Raw genomic sequence first — 22,397 nt, forward strand, 5'->3', positions numbered from 1 at the left:
TTCAGTGATAGGATTTTTACAACTATTGCCTCCCTTGCATTTGCAGTACTTGCAATAACGGATACCAGCTACCCGACAGGGACACCCATTCTTGTGTGCACACTTGCCACACGAGCAGGGATCTGGCAAACCTTCAGGTTTTGAGATTACAATCTCGGGGACTAATAAACTGCCCTTTCTTACAAAACCATAAGCATCTGCATTTAAGATCGAGGTGGCATCTGTAAATGGTGCTTGGACCCAAAGCTGCTGTTGATAATAGGCTCTTTGTATATGTTTTCTTGCATTATTTGAGGTGTAAGCGGTCCTCTCAAAGTCCATCTTAAAGGCATTACTATCGAACGCAGCAAGGCGCAGGTCGTCAAATGTCTCCAAGTCCATTGATGGTTTGAGATATTTGACCAAGAATGTTTCTGCCATTTGTATTGCACTCTCTGTTAGACAGAGACAAAAGTTGCAAACAAAAGTTGCCTTAAGGATGGCATATCACTTTTCTATTTTTTAACCCCCATAATCCACAGAAAAATTGAAATTATTTAATTAAATAATGAGCTGTGTAAGGACATCAGGGATAAAATTGTAGACCTGCACAAGGCTGGGATGGGCAATAGTCAAGCAGCTTGGTGAGAATCTTCAATCAATTATTAGAAAATGGAAGAAGTTCAAGATGACGGTCAATTTCCCTCCGTCTGGGGCACCATGCAAGATCTCACCTCGTGGGACATCAATGATCATGAGAGATGGGACCACACTCTCAAAGAAAACCATTAGTAACACACTACGCCGTCATGGATCAAAATCCTGCAGCGCACACAAATTCCCCCTGCTCAAGCCAGCGCATGTCCAGGCCCGTCTGAAGTTTGCCAATGACCATCTGGATGATCCAGAGGAGGAATGGGAGAAGGTCATGTGGTCTGATGAGACAGAAATAGAGCTTTTTGGTCTAAACTCCACTCGCCGTGTTTGGAGGAAGAAGAAGGATGAGTACAACCCCAAGAACAACATCCCAACCGTGAAGTATGGAGGTGGAAACATCATTCTTTGGGGATTCTTTTCTGCAAAGGGGACAGGACAACTGCACCGTATTGAGGGGAGGATGGATGGGGCCATGTATTGCGAGATCTTGGCCAACAACCTCCTTCCCTCAGTAAGAGCATTGAAGATGGGTCGTGGCTGGGTCTTCCAGCATGACAACGTCCTGAAACACACAGCCAGTGGCTCCGTAAGAAGCATCTCAAGGTCCTGGAGTGGCCTAGCCAGTCTCCAGACCTGAACCCAATAGAAAATCTTTGGAGGAGCTGAAAGTCCGTATTGCCCAGCGACAGCCCCGAAACCTGCAGGATCTGGAGAAGGTCTGTATGGAGGAGTGGGCCAGAATCCCTGCAGTGTGTGCAAACCTTGTCAAGAACTACAGGAAACGTATGATCTCTGTAATTGCAAACAAAGGTTTCTGTACCAAATATTAAGTTCTGCTTTTCAGATGTATCAAATACTTATGTCATGCAATAAAATGCTAATTAATTACTTAAAAATCATGCAAAGTGATTTTCTGGATTTTTGTTTTAGATTCCGTCACTCACAGTTGAAGAGTACCTATGATAAAAATGACAGACTTCTACATGCTTTGTAAGTAGGAAAACCTGCAAAATCAGCAGTGTATCAAATAATTGTTCTCCCCACTGTATGTGACACTGGATGGATAAGTTGTTCTCTCACTCTATCCAGATCTTTTGGAATTTTGTAAAATAAGGTTTCAAATATGAGTAATTGGTATGTACCAACTTATCTGTTCTTTGTGAGGAATAACTTCATGACATGAAGACACTGTAACTTCATCAACTTGTCTGAGACTATGTGATCACAAGTTGTGATGTACTTGTGATGGCATTTTCCCATTTTGCAAAAAAACAACAACAACAACAACAACAACAACAACAAAAAACACCTGTGACAAAACAAAAGTGACCTCAAGTCACTATGGCTGCCAAGTAAACTTTTGTTGAAAAAAAAAAGTTGGAGGTGATGACAGCAATATTTAGAACAGGTAGGAAATGTAAACTTTTAAAGTTTAGGTTAATACATAACTGGCAATTCCTGTATGTTGCTAGTTGTATGTAATAGGTTGACAATTTTTTAGCCATTTGCTTTATATCAAATCAGAACGCTTACACTCTCCTATGAACTTCTAATTATGGTCATTGTGAACATTGTGATCACCTCAGAAAATCTGTAGCTTCAAAATTTTGTATGTAATGTTATGCATATTTAATGAGATATTGCCTACTTTGCATATTTTATTTTATTTTTAAGACAAAGTGTAATACAAAAAATATTTCTCTTAATATGAAGATTAAACTGGTAGAAATGTATGAGGATATCTATTAAGGAAAAAAAAAGTCCCATTCACCTGTAGTGTGATAATAGTGTCACCAGTTGTGGTCATTTTCAGGACTTTCGTCCCGGGTAGAGATTTTGGCACACATCCCACGTTGTTCTATGGGGTCATATTAGTCTATAACAGTTGAGACATTCTCCGCTAAATGAAGTGCATACAAATCTTACCCAGGACCTCTACTATAATGCTTTATTCACTCTTGGGGCTTCACAGAATTCACAAAACATTCTAAAGAATAATATTTTTTTTATTTTAGGAAATCCAAAATATTTTTATAACAACTTTTTAAGGTATTAAAAATCATTGTAAATGTAACTTTAAGTCAGGACTTTAACCCTTTTGCTTCAAGGTACAAGGCAAGTTGTTTATTCAAGTATCATTACAGCATTATAATACTAAAATACACATGTAATCTAGCATACGTTTAGGTTGTGTTCCAGATTGAATTACTATGGGCTATAAGACAGAGAGCTAGAAATGCCTCGTATAGAGGTATTTGCTTATTTATAAAAAAAAAAAAAAAAGAAAGAAAAAAAAAGGGTTATAGGTGATTTTAAGGTAAATAGACATTTAAATTATTGTTAATTTGTTTTTTATTAGAAAAATATTTCTCAAAAAGTTAATATGGTCATTTATTTTCTATTTTTCTCCCCTGGAGTCTGTTAAATTGTCTGGACATACTTGTGTAGCAATGTGTGGAGACAGACTTCATGAGGCTCATACATATGTCATTTTGTTCCCGAATGCACATGCACAGTGTCGTACTGTATGTTGGCTCCAGTTAGACTGTGAGGCTGGAAATGCCAAGCCCATCTGAGATTTGATTAAGACTCTTGAGTGGAACAGGGGGTCAAGATGAACGCCCAAGTGTCCAGAACCTCTCTTTCCAAAACACACCATGCTGCAGTGACACTTTGTGTGTGTGTGTGTGTGTGTGTGTGTGTGTGTGTGTGTGTGTGTGTGTGTGTGTGTGTGTGTGTGTGTGTGTGTGTGTGTGTGTGTGTGTGTGTGTGTGTGTAAACAAAAAGCACCTTGGAGAAACTCAACAGCAGTGCAAATTATGAAAAGACAATGCAGAAAATCAGAGCGCATGTGGCGAAAGACAAAACTTCTAATCCACTATAACATCTATAGAGACACCATTCGTGCTTTCAATATGGAACTAGGCAAAGCTAGACAGACTTTCTTCTCCAATATCATAAACAGAAACCTAAATAATACTCGAAATCTCTTCGCTACTGTCGACAGACTAACAAATCCCCCAAGCCAGATTCCCAGTGAAATGCTCTCCGACAGCAAGTGTAGTGAGTTTGCTACCTTTTTCTCTGAGAAAATCAATAATATTAGAAAGGTGATCAGCACATCCATGAGTTGCGCTGGGGTCAGTCAGATCAGACTACAACCTGAGAAAGTAGTTACTATGTCTGATTTTGAAGAAATTGATGGCAAAATTCTGAAAGAAACCGTTCAGCACCTTAAAACATCAACCTGCGCCCTTGACACACTTCCCACATCTTTTTTTAAAAGTGTGTTAGACTGTTTAGAAGCAGATCTCCTAGAAGTGGTGAATGCCTCACTTTTCTATGGAAGTTTTCCAAACTCCCTTAAAACTGCTGTTGTCAAACCCCTCCTGAAAAAGAGCAATCTGGATAAGACTAAATTAAGCAACTATAGACCGATCTCAAATCTTCCTTTCACAGGCAAAATCATTGAAAAAGTTGTCTTCAACCAGCTGAACAAATTCTTAAACTCAAATGGATACTTTGATAATTTTCAATCTGGCTTCCGATCGCATCAAAGCACAGAGACGGCGCTCATTAAGATAATAAACGATATTCGCTTAAATACAGATTCAGGCAAATTATCAGTGCTGGTTCTACTCGACCTCAGTGCTGCATTTGACACTGTCGATCACAAAATACTTCTAGACAGGCTGGAAAACTGGGTGGGGTTTTCTGGGACAGTTCTAAAATGGTTCAGGTCATACTTAGATGGGAGAGGTTATTATGTGAGTATAGGTGACCATAAGTCTGAGTGGACGCCCATGACATGCGGAGTCCCTCAAGGCTCAATTCTTGCACCACTCCTGTTCAACCTGTACATGCTCCCAATGAGCCAAATAATGAGAAAGAACCAAATCTCTTACCACAGCTATGCAGACGACACACAGATCTACTTAGCCCTATCGCCTAATGATTACAGCCCCATTGACTCTCTGCTTCAATGCATTGATGAAGTCAACAGCTGGATGTGCCAAAACTTTCTACAGTTAAACAAAGACAAAACTGAAATCATTGTGTTTGGAAACAAAGATGAAGTTCTCAAGGTGAACGCATACCTTCACTCTAAAGGTCAAACAACTAAAAATCAGGTCAAGAATCTTGGTGTGTCTTTAGAGTCAGACCTTAGTTTCAATAGTCATGTCAAAACAATAACTAAATCAGCATACTATCATCTGAAAAATATTGCAAGAATTAGATGCTTTGTTTCCAGTCAAGACTTAGAAAAACTAGCAAATGCTTTCATTACCAGCAGGGTGGATTATTGTAATGGACTCCTCACTGGCCTTCCCAAAAAGACCATAAGACATTTGCAGCTCATACAGAACGCTGCAGCCAGGATTCTTAGCAGAACCAGAAAATATGATCATATCACACCAGTACTCAGGTCATTACACTGGCTGCCAGTTACTTATAGGATTGATTTTAAAGTATTATTACTAGTATATAAATCATTCAATGGCCTAGGACCTCAATACATTGCAGATATGCTCACGGAATACAAACCCAACAGATTACTCAGATCATTAGGATCACATCAGCTAGAAGTTCCAAGAGTTCACTCTAAGCAAGGAGAGTCTGCTTTTAGCTATTATGCCAGCCGCAGCTGGAACCAGCTTCCAGAGGAGATCAGATGTGCTCCTACATTAGTCACATTCAAATCCAGACTCAAAACACATCTGTTTAATTTTGCATTTAATGAATGAGCACTGTGTCACTGTTTGTCCGACTGTTTATACTGTGTCTTATTTTAGTCTTTATTCTAAACTGTTTTAATTATTTTTAGTTCTTTCTCGTTTCTTTATTTTAAACTGTTCTTTATTCTAAACTGTTTTAATTATTTTTAGTTCTTTCTTGTTTCTTTATTTTAAACTGTTTTGTATATTCTTATTTCTTCTGATTATTTTTAATAGTATGTAAAGCACTTTGAATTACCATTTTGTATGAAATGTGCTATATAAATAAACTTGCCTTGCCTTGCCTTGTGTGTGTGTGTGTGTGTGTGTGTGTGTGTGTGTGTTTGTGTGTGTGTGTGTGTGTGTGTGTGTGTGTGTGTGTGTGTGTGTGTGTGTGTTTGCACATGCGCATATATGATTGTTTGTTGGTGCGACTCAGAATCATGCATTATTAATGGAGTGGTGAAAGGGCAGCAGGTTGAGTGCCCTTACATGCTGCCCCCTGCTGCCCTTGTAGTGTGATCACCCTCTTTAATTGGCTAGAGGTGGAGTGTCCAGATTTGATCCTCTCGTCTGATTAGGTGATAAAATCACAGTGGTGTGTGGAACGTGACTGTGTGTTGTAGTTTATGTTAATTTGAGAGTTTTGTGTCTTTTTTCCCTTATTGGCTTGTGTAAGAATGGTTGTCTGTAAGAAAAAAATACTGTCTATACAGGGATTCAACAGACAAACAAATGAATTCCGTAGAGTGAAGAAAATACCTTGAGAGGAACCAGACACATCCTCCTCGTAAAACAGTCTGTGATAGCAGTTCACAATCATTTGACTTGACTTGACTTGACCTTACATTTTACCATACATATAACATATAGCTTGTAATCATAAATATATTTTCACATTGAATCTTCAAATTAAAGCTACAATATGTAAGATTTTTGTAATAAAATATCCAAAAATCACTTGCACAGTGTGATATATTTCCTGCAGTTGTGTACTTACAATATCCCAAAAGTTCCCAAAGATTTTTAATTTCAGAGAAATTCCAATTTTAAACTAGATTAAAAAGTTCGTCGAGACAAACTTTAAGTTGGCTTGAGAAAGCCGGACCAGAAAGTTTGAAGAAGTTTGAAATAGTTTGGAGTTTAAATTAGTTTAAAGTTTAAATTAGTTTGAAGTTTAAATTAGCTTAAAGTTTAAATTAGCTTAAAGTTTAAATTAGTTTAAAGTTTAAAGTAGTTTAAAGTTTGAATTAGTTTGAAGTTTAAAGTAGTTTAAAGTTTAAAATAGTTTAAAGTTTAAAGTAGTTTAAAGTTTAAATTAGTTTGAAGTTTAAAGTAGTTTAAAGTTTAAATTAGGTAGTTTAAAGTTAAAAAGTTGTTGGGGGTTTTCTAGTGGGTTGCTAAGGTGTTCTCGGTGGCTGCTAGGCGGTTGCTAGGGTGTTCTGGGTGGTTGCTATGCTGTTGCTAAGCGGTTGCTAGGGTATTTTGGGTGGTTGCTAGACGGTTGCTAGGGTGTTCTGGGTGGTTGCTAAGGTATTTTGGGTGGTTGCTAGACGGTTGCTAGGGTGTTCTGGGTGGTTGCTATGGTGTTGCTAGGCGGTTGCTAAGGTATTTTGGGTGGTTGCTAGGCGGTTGCTAGGGTGTTCTGGGTGGTTGCTATGGTGTTGCTAAGCGGTTGCTAAGGTATTTTGGGTGGTTGCTAGGATGTTGCTAGGCGGTTGCTAGGGTGTTCTGGGTGGTTGCTAGGCGGTTGCTAGGGTGTTCTGGGTGGTTGCTAGGCGGTTGCTAGGGTGTTCTGGGTGGTTGCTATGGTGTTGCTAGGTGGTTGCTAGGGTATTCTGGGTGGTTGCTGGGCGGTTGCTAGGGTGTTCTAGGTGGTTGCTAGGCGGTTGCTAGGGTGTTCTGGGTGGTTGCTATGGTGTTGCTAGGCGGTTGCTAGGGTATTCTGGGTGGTTGCTAGGCGGTTGCTAGGGTGTTCTGGGTGGTTGCTATGGTGTTGCTAGGCGGTTGCTAAGGTATTCAGGGCGGTTGATATGGTGTTACTAGGTGGTTGGTAGTTGTCACAGATGGTTACTATGGAGTTTTTATAGAGTTCTTAGCATGATCTTGGCATGATTTAGCACTTAACTAATCGCTATTAGCATGTAGCTATTCACTGCTAGCATGTGTAGCATGTTGGAAGCATAGACAGTATATAAACTGGACACAGCGACCCCATAGGTTTCAACGGAGAGAAGTGAAGCACATTAGAAGCCCTCATTTCCTGATTGCCAAGCGTACTGCGCAGACTCAAACTGAGCTTGACAACGTGGATGTGACGTGAGCAGCCTGCCTGACAGTTGTAAGTTTTCTAGTAGCTGTGCCAAACGAAATCTGAACCATTCCCTTCCGAATCTTGCGGAGATGGAAAGCGTGAGTAGGATCTGTTCATGAGCTAGGAGCAGGAGCAACGTCATGACTCTCTATGGCCTTCTCCCTTGACTTTATCGGACTTTATGCCTCCACGTCCCCCCGATTGCATGCGAGCTTCTCTTCCTGTCTCTACGGTAATTTCCAGTGAGTCGCGTGGTTATGACGCAATCGTTAGCCTACTTTTACAAAAACTGCTTCTACGGGGGCATAACGTAAGATACAAGGTAATGGAGCCTTTTATACATTGTCGTGTTTCTTTCGAAATAAACTATGGACAAATGGAGTCTTTAAACGCCTCAGATGTAAAGTTATTCGCTGTCAAAGTGACGCCAAAATGAATGGGAGTCAATGGGATGCTAACAGTAGGTGAAGGCTTGTTAGCCAATGGCGGCTCCCGGGGGTACCTTCAAAGTAATATGAAACGCTTACCCACTGGTTGGAAATGCTGTTTGCTAGCATGAGTCAAAAGAGCCAAGCCTCATCTCTATACGATGTTCTGATACAGAGATATAGGTCTTGCAAAACGGTTGCTAGGGTACTCAAGTTTGGTTGCTATGGAGTTGCTTGGGAGCTGGAAGCTTTAAACTTAAGAAGTTTAAAGTGGTTTGAAGTTTAAAGTAGTTTACGAGTTTTGAGTTTACAAGTTTACAAGTTTAAATGAGTTTAGAGTGTATGTGTGTGTGTGTGTGTGTGTGTGTGTTCACACACACACACACACACACACACTCAGAGTTTATGAGTTTAGAGTTTATAAGTCTATAAATTGATGAGTTTATAAGTGTTAGAGTTTTTGAGTTTAGAGTTTATAAATTTTAAATGAGTTTAGAGTTTATAAGTTTTAATGAGTTTAGAGTTTATAAGTTTAAATGAGTTTAAGAGTTCAGAGTTTATTACTTTATGAGTTAAAGAGTTCATAAGTCTATGAATTCATGAGTTTATAAGTTAATTAGTTTATAAGTGTATGAGTTTAGAGTTTATCAGTTTAAATGAGTCTCAATGGCTCATATAGTATATAGAATGGCAGTTTGGTTTAGTCTTCAAGGTATTTAGATTTGAATTTTCGTCGGTTGGTGAGTTTGAATCTGGATTTGAATTTTTTAGAACTCCCCAATGTAAGTCAATGGGAGTTTTTCCGAGTTTTGATCGGCATTTTTAGGAAAACCATTAGTCCGATCAGTCTGAAAAGATATAGCAACTAACTTCAGAACAGTTTGAAGGTCTGAGCTGAGTTTGGAGTATGTAGAGTTAAAGCTCTAGGAGGAGTTTGAGTCAACAGTTTTTAACAGAAGAATAATAATAACTAGATGCAAAAGTTCGTCGAGACAAACTTTAAGTTGGCTTGAGAAAGTTTGGACCAGAACGTTTTTTTTGCTAGGCGGTTGCTAGGGTGTTCTGGGTGGTTGCTATGGTGTTGCTAGGCGGTTGCTAAGGTATTTTGGGTGGTTGCTAGGCGGTTGCTAAGGTATTTTGGGTGGTTGCTAGGCGGTTGCTAGGGTGTTCTGGGTGGTTGCTATGGTGTTACTAGGCGGTTGCTAGGGTGTTCTGGGTGGTTGCTAGGGTGTTTTGAGTGGTTGCTAGGCGGTTGCTAGGGTATTCTGTTTGGTTGCTAGGGTGTTTTGGGTGGTTGCTAAGGTGTTCTGGGTGGTTGCTATGGTGTTGCTAGGCGGTTGCTAGGGTGTTCTGGGTGGTTGCTAGGCGGTTGCTAGGGTGTTCTGGGTGGTTGCTATGGTGTTGCTAGGCGGTTGCTAGGGTATTCTGGGTGGTTGCTAGGCGGTTGCTAAGGTGTTCTGGGTGGTTGCTAGGCGGTTGCTAGGGTGTTCTGGGTGGTTGCTAGGGTGTTGCTAGGCGGTTGCAAGGGTGTTCTGGGTGGTTGCTAGGGTGTTTTGGGTGGTTGCTAGGCGGTTGCTAGGGTATTCTGGTTGGTTGCTAGGGTGTTTTGGGTGGTTGCTAGGGTGTTCTGGGTGGTTGCTATGGTGTTACTAGGTGGTTGCTAGGGTATTCTGGTTGGTTGCTAGGGTGTTCTGGGTGGTTGCTAGGCGGTTGCTAGGGTGTTCTGGGTGGTTGCTATGGTGTTGCTAGGTGGTTGCTAGGGTATTCTGGGTGGTTGCTATGGTGTTGCTAGGCGGTTGCTAGGGTGTTCTGGGTGGTTGTTATGGTGTTGCTAGGCGGTTGCTAAGGTATTCTGGGTGGTTGCTAGGCGGTTGCTAGGGTGTTCTGGGTGGTTGCTAGGCGGTTGCTAGGGTGTTCTGGGTGGTTACTATGGTGTTGCTAGGTGGTTGCTAGGGTATTCTGGGTGGTTGCTAGGCAGTTGCTAGGGTGTTCTGGGTGGTTGCTATGGTATTGCTAGGCGGTTGCTATGGTGTTCTGGGTGGTTGCTATGGTGTTGCTAGGTGGTTGGTAGTTGTCACAGATGGTTACTATGGAGTCTTTATAGAGTTCTTAGCATGATCTTGGCATGATATAGCACTTAACTAATCGCTATTAGCATGTAGCTATTCACTGCTAGCATGTGTAGCATGTTGGAAGTGCTGTTTGCTAGCATGAGTCAAAAGAGCCAAACCTCATCTCTATACGATGTTCTGATACAGAGATATAGGTATTGCAAAACGGTTGCTAGGGTACTCAAGTTTGGTTGCTATGGAGTTGCTTGGGAGCTGGGAGCTTTAAACTTAATAAGTTTAAAGTGGTTTGAAGTTTAAAGTAGTTTACAAGTTTTTGAGTTTTGAGTTTATAAGTTTAAATGAGTTTAGAGTGTGTGTGTGTGTGTGTGTGTGTGTGTGTGTGTGTGTGTGTGTGTGTGTGTGTGTGTGTGTGTGTGTGTACACACACACACACACACACACACTCAGAGTTTATGAGTGTAGAGTTTATAAGTCTATAAATGGATGAGTTTATAAGTGTACAAGTTTTTGAGTTTAGTTTATAAGTTTAAATGAGTTTTGAGTTTATAAGTTTAAATGAGTTTAGAGTTTATACATTTAAATGAGTTTAAGAGTTCAGAGTTTGTTAATTTATGAGTTTAAGAGTTCATAAGTCTATGAATTCATGAGTTTATAAGTTAATTACTTTAAAAGTGTATGAGTTTAGAGTGCATTAGTTTAAATGAGTCTCAATGGCTCATATAGTATATAGAACGGCAGTTTGGTTTAGTCTTCAAGGTATTTTGATTTGAATTTTCGTCGGTTGGTCAGTTTGAATCTAAATTTGAATTTTTTAGAACTCCCTAATGTAAGTCAATGGGAGTTTTTCCAAGTTTTGATCGTCATTTTTAGGAAAACCGTAAGTCCGATCAGTCTGAAAAGATATAGCAACTAACTTCAGATCAGTTTGAGTGTCTGAGCCGAGTTTGGAGTATGTAGAGTTAAAGCTCTAGGACGAGTTTGAGTCAACAGTTTTTAACAGAAGATTAATAATAATAATAATAAGTTTAAATAGGATTTCAGTAAGTTGGCTCTCTCAAGCCAACTTAACTAGATGCAAAAGTTCGTCGAGACAAACTTTAAGTTGGCTTGAGAAAGTTTGGACCAGAACGTTTTTTTGCTAGGCGGTTGCTAGGGTGTTCTGGGTGGTTGCTAGGGTATTCTGGGTGGTTGCTAGGAGATTGCTAGGGTGTTCTGTGTGGTTGCTATGGTGTTGCTAGGCGGTTGCTAGGGTGTTCTGGTTGGTTGCTAGGCGGTTGCTAGGGTGTTGTTAGGCGGTTGCTAGGGTGTTCTGGGTGGTTGCTATGGTGTTGCTAGGCGGTTGCTAAGGTATTCTGGGTGGTTGCTAGGCGGTTGCTAGGTGGTTGCTAGGGTATTCTGGGTGGTTGCTATGGTGTTGCTAGGCGGTTGCTAGGGTGTTCTGGGTGGTTGTTATGATGTTGCTAGGCGGTTGCTAGGGTGTTCTGGGTGGTTGCTAGGCGGTTGCTAGGGTGTTGTTAGGCGGTTGCTAGGGTGTTCTGGGTAGTTGCTATGGTGTTTCTAGGCGGTTGCTAAGGTATTCTGGGCGGTTGCTAGGGTGTTCTGGGTGGTTGCTAGGCAGTTGCTAGGGTGTTCTGGGTGGTTGCTATGCTGTTGCTAGGTGGTTGCTAGGGTGTTCTGGGTGGTTGCTATGGTGTTGCTAGGCGGTTGCTAAGGTATTTTGGGTGGTTGCTAGGTTGTTCTGGGTGGTTGTTAGGGTATTCTGGGTGGTTGCTAGGGTGTTCTGGGTGGTTGCTAGGCGGTTGCTAGGGTGTTTTGGGTGGTTGCTAGGCGGTTGCTATGGTGTTCTGGGTGGTTGCTATGGTGTTGCTAGGCAGTTGCTAGGGTGTTCTGGGTGGTTGCTATGGTGTTGCTAGGCAGTTGCTAAGGTATTCTGGGTGGTTGCTAGGGTGTTCTGGGTGGTTGCTATGGTGTTGCTAAGGTATTCTGGGTGGTTGCTATGGTGTTACTAGGTGGTTGTTAGTTGTCACAGATGGTTACTATGGAGTCTTTATAGAGTTCTTAGCATGATCTTGGCATGATATAGCACTTAACTAATCGCTATTAGCATGTAGCTATTCACTGCTAGCATGTGTAGCATGTTGGACGTTGTGTTTGTTAGCATGAGTCAAAAGAGCCAAACCTCATCTCTATACGATGTTCTGATACAGAGATATAGGTCTTGCAAAACGGTTGCTAGGGTACTCAAGTTTGGTTGCTATGGAGTTGCTTGGGAGCTGGACGCTTTAAACTTAATAAGTTTAACGTGGTTTGAAGTTTAAAGTAGTTTACGAGTTTTTGAGTTTTGAGTTTATAAGTTTAAATAAGTTTTCAGTGTGTGTGTGTGTGTGTGTGTGCGCGCACACACACACACACACAGAGTTTATGAGTTTAGAGTTTATAAGTGTATAAATGGATGAGTTTATAAGTGTAAGAGTTGTGTTTGAGTTTAGAGTTTATAAGTTTTAAATGAGTTTAGAGTTTATAAGTTTAAATGAGTTTAAGAGTTCAGAGTTTATTAATTTATGAGTTTAAGAGTTCATAAGTCTATGAATTCATGAGTTTATAAGTTAATTAGTTAGTAAAGTGTATGAGTTTTAGAGTTCATTAGTTTAAATGAGTCTCATTGGCTAATATAGTATATAGAATGGCAGTTTGGTTTAGTCTTCAAGGTATTTTGATTTGAATTTTTGTCGGTTGGTCAGTTTGAATCTAAATTTGAATTTTTTAGAACTCCCCAATGTAAGTCAATGGGAGTTTTTGAATGAGTTTTTTCGAGTTTTGATCGTCATTTTTAGGAAAACCGTAAGTCCGATCAGTCTGAAAAGATATAGCACACTTGGTCAGATCAGTTTGAGTGTCTGAGCCGAGTTTGGAGTATGTAGAGTTAAAGCTCTAGGAGGAGTTTGATATAGAAATTTTTAGTCTCAGAAGAATAATAATAATAATAATAATAATAAGTTTAAGTACAATATCAGTAAGTTGGCTCTCTCATGCCAACTTAACTAGAATGTACATTTCCTGAAGAAAATGTGAAGTGGTGCTTGCAGTGGCAAAACTCGCCACTCGGTTGCTAGAGTGTGGTACATGATTGCATACGAGCCAACAAACATGTCTTTACGATGTTCTGGTGCTGAGATATGGCTTATTCACGTTGTTCAGGTGGTTGCTAGGGTGTTCTGTGTGGTTGCTAGGGCTTTGCTAGGTGGTTGCTAGGGCTTTGCTAGGTGGTTGCTAGGGTGTTCTGGGTGGTTGCTATGGCGTTGCTAGGCAGTTGCTAGGGTATTCTGAGTGGTTGCTAGGGCGTTGCTAGGCAGTTGCTAGGGTGTTCTGAGTGGTTGCTATGGCGTTGCTAGGCGGTTGCTAGGGTATTCTGGGGGGTTGCTAGGCGGTTGCTAGGGTATTCTTGGTGGTTGCTAGGGCGTTGCTAGGCAGTTGCTAGGGTATTCTGGGTGGTTGCTAGGGCGTTGCAAGGCAGTTGCTAGGGTGTTCTGAGTGGTTGCTATGGCGTTGCTAGGCGGTTGCTAGGGTATTCTGGGTGGTTGCTAGGCGGTTGCTAGGGCATTCTTGGTGGTTGCTAGGGCATTGCTAGGCAGTTGCTTGGGTTTTCTGTGTGGTTGCTAGGGCTTTGCTAGGTGGTTGCTAGGGCTTTGCTAGGTGGTTGCTAGGGTGTTCTGGGTGGTTGCTATGGCGTTGCTAGGCAGTTGCTAGGGTATTCTGAGTGGTTGCTAGGGCGTTGCTAGGCAGTTGCTAGGGTGTTCTGAGTGGTTGCTATGGCGTTGCTAGGCGGTTGCTAGGGTATTCTGGGGGTTGCTAGGCGGTTGCTAGGGTATTCTTGGTGGTTGCTAGGGCGTTGCTAGGCAGTTGCTAGGGTGTTCTGGGTGGTTGCTATGGCGTTGCTAGGCAGTTGCTAGGGTATTCTGAGTGGTTGCTAGGGCGTTGCTAGGCAGTTGCTAGGGTGTTCTGAGTGGTTGCTATGGCGTTGCTAGGCGGTTGCTAGGGTGTTCTGGGGGGTTGCTAGGCGGTTGCTAGGGTATTCTTGGTGGTTGCTAGGGCGTTGCTAGGCAGTTGCTAGGGTATTCTGGGTGGTTGCTAGGGCGTTGCTAGGCAGTTGCTAGGGTGTTCTGAGTGGTTGCTATGGCGTTGCTAGGCGGTTGCTAGGGTATTTTGGGTGGTTGCTAGGCGGTTGCTAGGGCATTCTTGGTGGTTGCTAGGGCATTGCTAGGCAGTTGCTTGGGTGTTCTGGGTGGTTGCTATGGTGTTGCTAGGCGTTTGCTAGGGTATTCTGGGTGGTTGCTAGGGCGTTGCTAGGCAGTTGCTATGGTGTTGCTAGGCGGTTGCTAGGGTATTCTGGGTGGTTGCTAGGACTTTGCTAGGCAGTTGCTAGGGTGTTCTGGGTGGTTGTTATGGTGTTGCTAGGCGGTTGCTAGGGTATTCTGGGTGGTTGCTAGGGTGTTGCTAGGCAGTTGCTAGGGTATTCTGGGTGGTTGCTATGGTGTTGCTAGGCGGTTGCTAGGGTATTCTGGGTGGTTGCTAGGCGGTTGCTAGGGTATTCTTGGTGGTTGCTAGGGCGTTGCTAGGCAGTTGCTAGGGTATTCTGGGTGGTTGCTAGGGCGTTGCTAGTGTGTTCTGGGTGGTTGCTATGGTGTTGCTAGATGGTTGGTAGGGTATTTTGGGTGGTTGCTAGGGAGTTGCTAGGCAGTTGCTAGGGTGTTCAGGGTGGTTGCTAAGGTATTATGGGTGGTTACTATGGTGTTACTAAGTGGTTGGTAGTTGTCACAGATGATTACTATTGGAGTTCTTAGCATTTTCTTGGCATGATTAGCACTTACCTAATCGCTATTAGCATGTAGCTATTCACAGCTAGCATGTGTAGCATGTTGGAATTCCTCTTTGCTAGCATGAGTCAAAAGAGCCAACCCCCATCTCTGTACGATGTTCTGATGCAGAGAAATAGGTCTTGCAAAATGGTTGCTAAGGTACTTTGGTTGCTATGGAGTGGCTTGGCAGCTGCCAATCATGAAGCTCTAAAGGCTGCTTGTCAGTATGAATGATATAAACCAACTCCCATTCCTCTGTGACATTCAGAATGAAAGATATCCCTCTATGGATTTTGGTTGCTAAGGTGCTTGACAATGGTTGCTAGGTCGGGGCTAGCAAGTGTTGTGGTGTCTCATGAATGGCTGTTTGCTGCCCTGAGTCAAACTTGTCTTAACCCCATCTCTTTATGATGTTCTGATGCAGAGATATAGGTCTTGCAAAATGGTTGCTAGGGTACTCTGTTTGGTTGCTAGGGAGTGGCTTGGCAGCTGCCAATCATAAAACTCCAGAGGCTGCTTGTCAGTATGAATGATATAAACCAACTCCCATGCCTCTGTGACAATCAGAATGGAAGATATCCCTCTATGGTTTTGGTTGCTAAGGTGCTCGACAATGGTTGCTAGGGAGGGGCTAGGAAGAGTTGAGGGGATTCATGATTGGCTGTTTGCTGCCCCAAGACAAACGAGACCACCCTCAAGTTTCTATGACAATTCAGTCCGGAGATATCCCTTTGATCTCTTTCAATGGAAGTCTATGGGACTTGTTGCTAAGGTGCTCTAAATGGTTGCTAGGGCGTGGCTTGATAGCTTCACAATGATCCTGAGAGACTGATTGGTCGTCTGAGAAAAATGAGCACGCCCCCTTGTCTCTACGACACTGTGATCCAGAGCTACGTTCAATACAAAATCCCTATGCAATGTGTAGGACGGCCCATTTCATGGGCCGTCCTACACCATTGTAAGTCAATGGGAAACTTTGGGACGCTCCTGCCCCCCAGGGGTGCAACTTTTACCCCATTGTGAGGTATGTTCTTACAGAGCCTGTCAGCCTCTTCAAATGTGGCAAATCACACATTTCTGCGAAATCCTCGTTCAGAGCTACGAGTGGTCAAAGTTTGGCGCAATGTTAAGTCAATGGGATTTTTCGGCCGCTTTTTCGCCCCTGGGGCGAACACCGCACCCCCGATCGCTTATAAAAGTCATAGCACACCATTCCCGAATAATCTGCACGATTTGACGCCTCATTCGTGGGTCTGTGACAAACGGTGCGGGACAAGTTACGCGCCAAACTTTTGTACGGAATAATAATAATAACTAGAATGTACATTTCCTGAAGAAAATGTGAAGTGGTGCTTGCAGTGGCAAAACTCGCCACTGGGCAGATGCTAACACAATTACCATGTTGTGATACCATGATATACCACGTTTTAGCATTATTTACCACGATTTACCACGATTCTAAGATGATTTACTACAATGTACCACATTCCAGCATGATTAACATGTTGTTAGAATGATGCTAGCATGATTAGCATGTTGTTAACATGATTAGCATGTTGGTAGCATGATGCTAGCATGATTAGCATGTTACTAGCATGCTTTTAACAAGATGCTAGCATGATTAGCATTATGTTAGCATGTTTTAGCTAGATGCTAACATGATTAGCATGTTGCTAGCATTATGCTAGCTTGATTAGCATGTTGCTAGCATTATGCTAATATGATTAGCATGTTTCTAGCATGATGCTAGCTTGATTAACATGTTGGTAGCATGATGCTAGCATGATTAGCATGTTGCTAGCATGTTTTTAGCTAGATGCTAACATGATTAGCGTTTTGCTAGCATGTTTTTAGCTAGATGCTAACATGATTAGCACGTTGCTAGCATTATGCTAGCTTGATTAGCATGTTGCTAGCTTGATTAGCATGTTGCTAGCATGATGCTAGCTTGATTAGCATGTTGCTAGCATGATGCTAGAATGATTAGCATGTTGCTAGCATGCTTTTAGCATGATGCTGTTGCCAGGTGGTTGCTAGGGTGTTCTGGGTGGTTGCTATGGTGTTGCTAGGCAGTTGCTTAATTTGATTAATCGATTCAACAGTGCTATTGATCTGCATTACCAAACGTGGATGTTTTACACCAGAAACATACACTGATGTACTATTTTATTTAATACTGTGAAGCTGCTTTGATACAATCTGTATTGTGAAAAGCGCTATAAAAAATAAAGTTGACTTGACTTGACTTGACTTGCTAAGGTGTTCTGGGTGGTTGCTAGGCAGTTGCTAGGGTATTCTTGGTGGTTGCTAGGCAGTTGCTAGGGTATTCTTGGTGGTTGCTAGGTGGTTGCTAGGGTATTCTGGGTGGTTGCTATGGTGTTGCTAGGCGGTTGCTAGGGTATTCTGAGTGGTTGCTAGGGCGTTGCTAGGCAGTTGCTAGGGTATTCTGGGTGGTTGCTATGGTGTTGCTAGGTGGTTGCTAGGGTATTCTGGGTGGTTGCTATGGTGTTGCTAGGCGGTTGCTAGGGTATTCTTGGTGGTTGCTAGGGCATTGCTAGGTGGTTGCTAGGGTGTTCTGGGTGGTTGCTATGGTGTTGCTAGGCAGTTGCTAGGGTGTTCTGGGTGGATGCTAGGCAGTTGCTAGGGTGTTCTGGGTGGTTGCTAGGCAGTTGCTAGGTGTTCTGGGGGGTTGCTAGACATTGCTAGGGTGTTCAGGGTGGTTGCTAAGGTATTTTTGGTAGTTGCTATGGTTTTACTAGGTGTTTGGTAGTTGTCAAATATGGTTACTATGGAGTTTTTGTAGAGTTCTTAAAATCTTTAATAACGAGTGCCTTCAGTACAGCACTCGGCCTGCGGCCTCGTGCCTATGGCCGAATAGGCACAAGCATGGAGTGATATGGCCATGAGAGTAAAATTGCTTTAAAAAATAAAAAAATAAATAAAAAATTTTTTTTTTTTTGGTTTAGGGTGGTTGCTAGGGAGCTCTTAGTGGTTGCTAGGGTGCTAAAACTGGTTGCTAGGGTGTGGCTATGAAGATTTTAGGCCATTACTTATTGGCTGCTTGATAATATAAATCCTCTGAGGGAGAGAGAGAGGGAGAGACGCAGGGGTGTCAGGCCCTTTGGAGTCTGTGTGTGTGAAAACGTCGGTTGGGATTCAAATATTTTTAGAATGCCCAATGTAAAGTCAATGGGACTTTTTTGGCCGCTTTTTCGTCCGCTATGCGGACATCGTACACCCGATCGCTTAGAAAAGTCATAGCACACCTCTCCTCAATGAGCCGGTCGATTTGACACCTCACTCAGGGGTCTGAGATAAACGGTGCGGGGCGCATTACGCGCCAAACTTTGTCCAGAATAATAAGAAGAACTAGAATGTACATTTCCTGAAGAAAATGTGAAATGGTGCTTGCAGTGGCAAAACTCTCCACTCGGTTGCTAGGGTGTTGTACATGATTGCATACGAGCCAACAACCATGTCTGTACGATGTTGTGGAGCTGAAATATAGCTTCTATATGTTGCAATATGGTTTATATGTGGCTCTAAACGGTTGCTTGGGCGTTGCTTGGCGGTTGCTAGGGTGTTCTGGGTGGTTGCTAGGCAGTTGCTAGGGTATTCTTGGTGGTTGCTATGGTGTTGCTAGGCGGTTGCTAGGGTATTCTGGGTGGTTGCTAGGTGGTTGCTAGGCTGTTCTGGGTGGTTGCTATGGTGTTGCTAGGCAGTTGCTAGGGTATTCTTGGTGGTTGCTATGGTGTTACTAGGCGGTTGCTAGGGTATTCTGGGTGGTTGCTAGGCGGTTGCTAGGGTATTCTGGGTGGTTGCTAGGGTGTTGCTAGGCAGTTGCTAGGGTATTCTGGGTGGTTGCTATGGTGTTGCTAGGCAGTTGCTAGGGTATTCTTGGTGGTTGCTATGGTGTTACTAGGCGGTTGCTAGGGTATTCTGGGTGGTTGCTAGGCGGTTGCTAGGGTATTCTGGGTGGTTGCTAGGGCGTTGCTAGGTGTTTGCTAGGCTGTTCTGGGTGGTTGCTATGGTGTTGCTAGGCGGTTGCTAGGGTGTTCTGGGTGGTTGCTATGGTGTTGCTAGGCGGTTGCTAGGGTATTCTGGGTGGTTGCTAGGCAGTTGCTAGGGTATTCTGGGTGGTTGCTATGGTGTTGCTAGGCGGTTGCTAGGGTATTCTGGGTGGTTGCTAGGGCGTTGCTAGGCAGTTGCAATGGTATTTTGGGTGGATGCTAGGGCGTTGCTAGGCAGTTGCTAGGGTGTTCTGGGTGGTTGCTAGGCAGTTGCTAGGTGTTCTGGGGGGTTGCTACGGTATTTTTGATGGTTACTAGAGCGTTTCTAGACGTTGCTAGGGTGTTCAGGATGGTTGCTAAGGTATTTGTTTTGTTGCTATGGTGTTACTAGGTGGTTGGTAGTTGTCAAAGATGGTTACTATGGAGTTTTTATAGAGTTATTAAAATCTTTAATAACGAGTGCCTTCAGTACGGCACTCGGCCTACGGCCTCGTGCCTATGGCCGAATAAGCACAAGCATGGAGCAATATCGCAAGGCCACAAGTGTAATATTGCGTTAAAAAATACAAAAAATTAAAAAACTATTTTTTTTTGGTTTAGGGTGGTTGCTAGGGAGCTCTTAGTGGTTGCTTGGGTGTTCTGGGTGGTTGCTATGGTGTTGCTAGGCGGTTGCTAGGGTATTCTGGGTGGTTGCTAGGGCGTTGCTAGGCAGTTGCTGGGCAGTTGCTAGGTGGTTGCTAGGGTGTTCTGGGCGGTTGCTATGGTGTTGCTAAGCAGTTCTGGTTGGTTGCTAGGCGGTTGCTAGGGTATTCTTGGTGGTTGCTAGGGTGTTGCTAGGGTATTCTTGGTGTTTGCTATGGTGTTGCTAGGCAGTTGCTATGGTATTCTGGGTGGATGCTAGGTCGTTGCTAGGCAGTTGCTAGGTGTTCTGGGTGGTTGCTAGGCAGTTGCTAGCATGATGCTAGCATGATTAGCATGTTGCTAGCATGTTTTTAGCAAGATGCTGTTGCCAGGTGGTTGCTAGGGTATTCTGGGTGGTTGCTATGGTGTTGCTTGGCGGTTGCTAGGGTGTTGCTAGGCGGTTGCTAGGGTATTCTGGGTGGTTGCTAGGGCGTTGCTAGGCAGTTGCTAGGGTATTCTGGGTGGTTGCTATGGTGATGCTAGGTGGTTGCTAGGGTATTCTTGGTGGTTGTTAGGGCGTTGCTAGGCAGTTGCTAGGGTGTTCTGGGTGGTTGCTAGGCGGTTGCTAGGGCGTTGCTAGGGTGTTCTGGGTGGTTGCTAGGCGGTTGCTAGGCAGTTGCTATGGTATTCTGTGTGGTTGCTAGGGTGTTGCTAGGGTGTTCTGGGTGGTTGCTAGGCAGTTGCTAGGTTGTTGCTAGGGTGTTCTGGGTGGTTGCTGGGCAGTTGCTAGGTGGTTACTAGGGTGTTCTGGGCGGTTGCTATGGTGTTGCTAAGCAGTTCTGGTTGGTTGCTAGGCGGTTGCTAGGGTATTCTTGGTGGTTGCTAGGGTGTTGCTAGGGTATTCTTGGTGTTTGCTATGGTGTTGCTAGGCAGTTGCTATGGTATTCTGGGTGGATGCTAGGGCGTTGCTAGGCAGTTGCTAGGTGTTCTGGGTGGTTGCTAGGCAGTTGCTAGCATGATGCTAGCATGATTAGCATGTTGCTAGCATGTTTTTAGCAAGATGCTGTTGCCAGGTGGTTGCTAGGGTGTTCTGGGTGGTTGCTATGGTGTTGCTAGGCAGTTGCTAGGTGTTCTGGGTGGTTGCTAGGCAGTTGCTAGCATGATGCTAGCATGATTAGCATGTTTTTAGCAAGATGCTGTTGCCAGGTGGTTGCTAGGGTGTTCTGGGTGGTTGCTATGGTGTTGCTAGGCAGTTGCTAAGGTGTTCTGGGTGGTTGCTAGGCAGTTGCTAGTGTATTCTTGGTGGTTGCTAGGCAGTTGCTAGGGTATTTTTGGTGGTTGCTAGGGCGTTGCTAGGTGGTTGCTAGGGTGTTCTGGGTGGTTGCTATGGTGTTGCTAGGCAGTTGCTATGGTATTCTGGGTGGATGCTAGGGCGTTGCTAGGCAGTTGCTAGAGTGTTCTGGGTGGTTGCTAGGCAGTTGCTAGGTTTTCTGGGTGGTTGCTAGGCAGTTGCTAGGGTGTTCTGGGTGGTTGCGAGTGCCTTATGTACGGCACTCGGCCTGCGGCCTCGTGCCTATGGCCGAATAGGCACAAGCATGGAGCAATTTCGCAAGGCCACGAGTGTAATATTGCGTTAAAAAATACAAAATAATTTAAAAAACATTTTTTTTTTGGTTTAGGGTGGTTGCTAGGGAGCTCTTAGTGGTTGCTAGGGTGCTGAAACTGGTTGCTAGGGTGTGGCTATGAAGATTTTAGGCCATTACTTATTGGCTGCTTGATAATATAAATCCTCTGAGGGAGAGAGAGAGGGAGAGATGCAGGGGTGTCAAGCCCTTTGGAGTCTGTGTGTGTGAAAACGGCAGTTGGGATTCAAATGTTTTTAGAACTCCCAATGTAAAGTCAATGGGGACTTTTTTGGCCGCTTTTTCGTCCGCTGTGCGAACATCGTACACCCGATCGCTTAGAAAAGTCATAGCACACCTCTCCTCAATGAGCCGGTCGATTTGATGCCTCATTCAGGGGTCTGAGACAAACAGTGCGGGGCGCATTACGCGCCGAAAAGTTGTCCAGAATAATAATAATAACTAGAATGTACATTTCCTGAAGAAAATGTGAAGTGGTGCTTGCAGTGGCAAAATTCGCCACTGGGCAGATGCTAACACAATTACCATGTTGTGATACCATGAGATACCACGTTTTAGCATTATTTACCACGATTTACCATGATTCTAAGATGATTTACTACGATTTACCACATTCCAGCATGATTTACTATGATTAGCATGTTAGTTGGATGATGCTAGCATGATTAGCATGTTGCTAACATGCTTTTAACAAGATGCTAGCATGATTAGCATGTTGCTAGCATGCTTTTAACAAGATGCTAGCATGATTAGCATGTTGTTAACATGCTTTTAACAAGATGCTAACATGATTAGCATTTTGCTAACATGTTTTTAGCTAGATGCTAACAGGATTAGCATGTTGCTAGCATTATGCTAGCTTGAATAACATGTTGTTAACATGATGCTAGCTTGATTAGCATGTTGCTAGCATGATGCTAGCTTGATTAGCATGTTGATAGCATGATGCTAACATGATTAGCATTTTGCTAGCATGCTTTTAACAAGATGTTAGCATGATTAGCATTTTGCTAGCATGTTTTTAGCTAGATGCTAACATGATTAGCATGTTGCTAGCATTATGCTAGCTTGATTAGCATGTTGCTAGCATGATGCTAGCTTG

The 22,397-nt window shown here is 43.2% G+C and overlaps 1 protein-coding gene across 1 annotated transcript in view; it reads left to right on the forward strand.

Annotated features, from left to right (window-relative positions):
* cntln (centlein, centrosomal protein) overlaps positions 1-22,397 on the forward strand; it is a 213,137-nt gene that overhangs the window by 143,497 nt on the left and 47,243 nt on the right. The window lies entirely within an intron of this gene.

This window comes from Scardinius erythrophthalmus (genome assembly GCF_964197995.2).
Source record: "Scardinius erythrophthalmus genome assembly, contig: HAP1_SCAFFOLD_52, whole genome shotgun sequence".
Lineage (NCBI taxonomy): Eukaryota > Metazoa > Chordata > Actinopteri > Cypriniformes > Leuciscidae > Scardinius > Scardinius erythrophthalmus.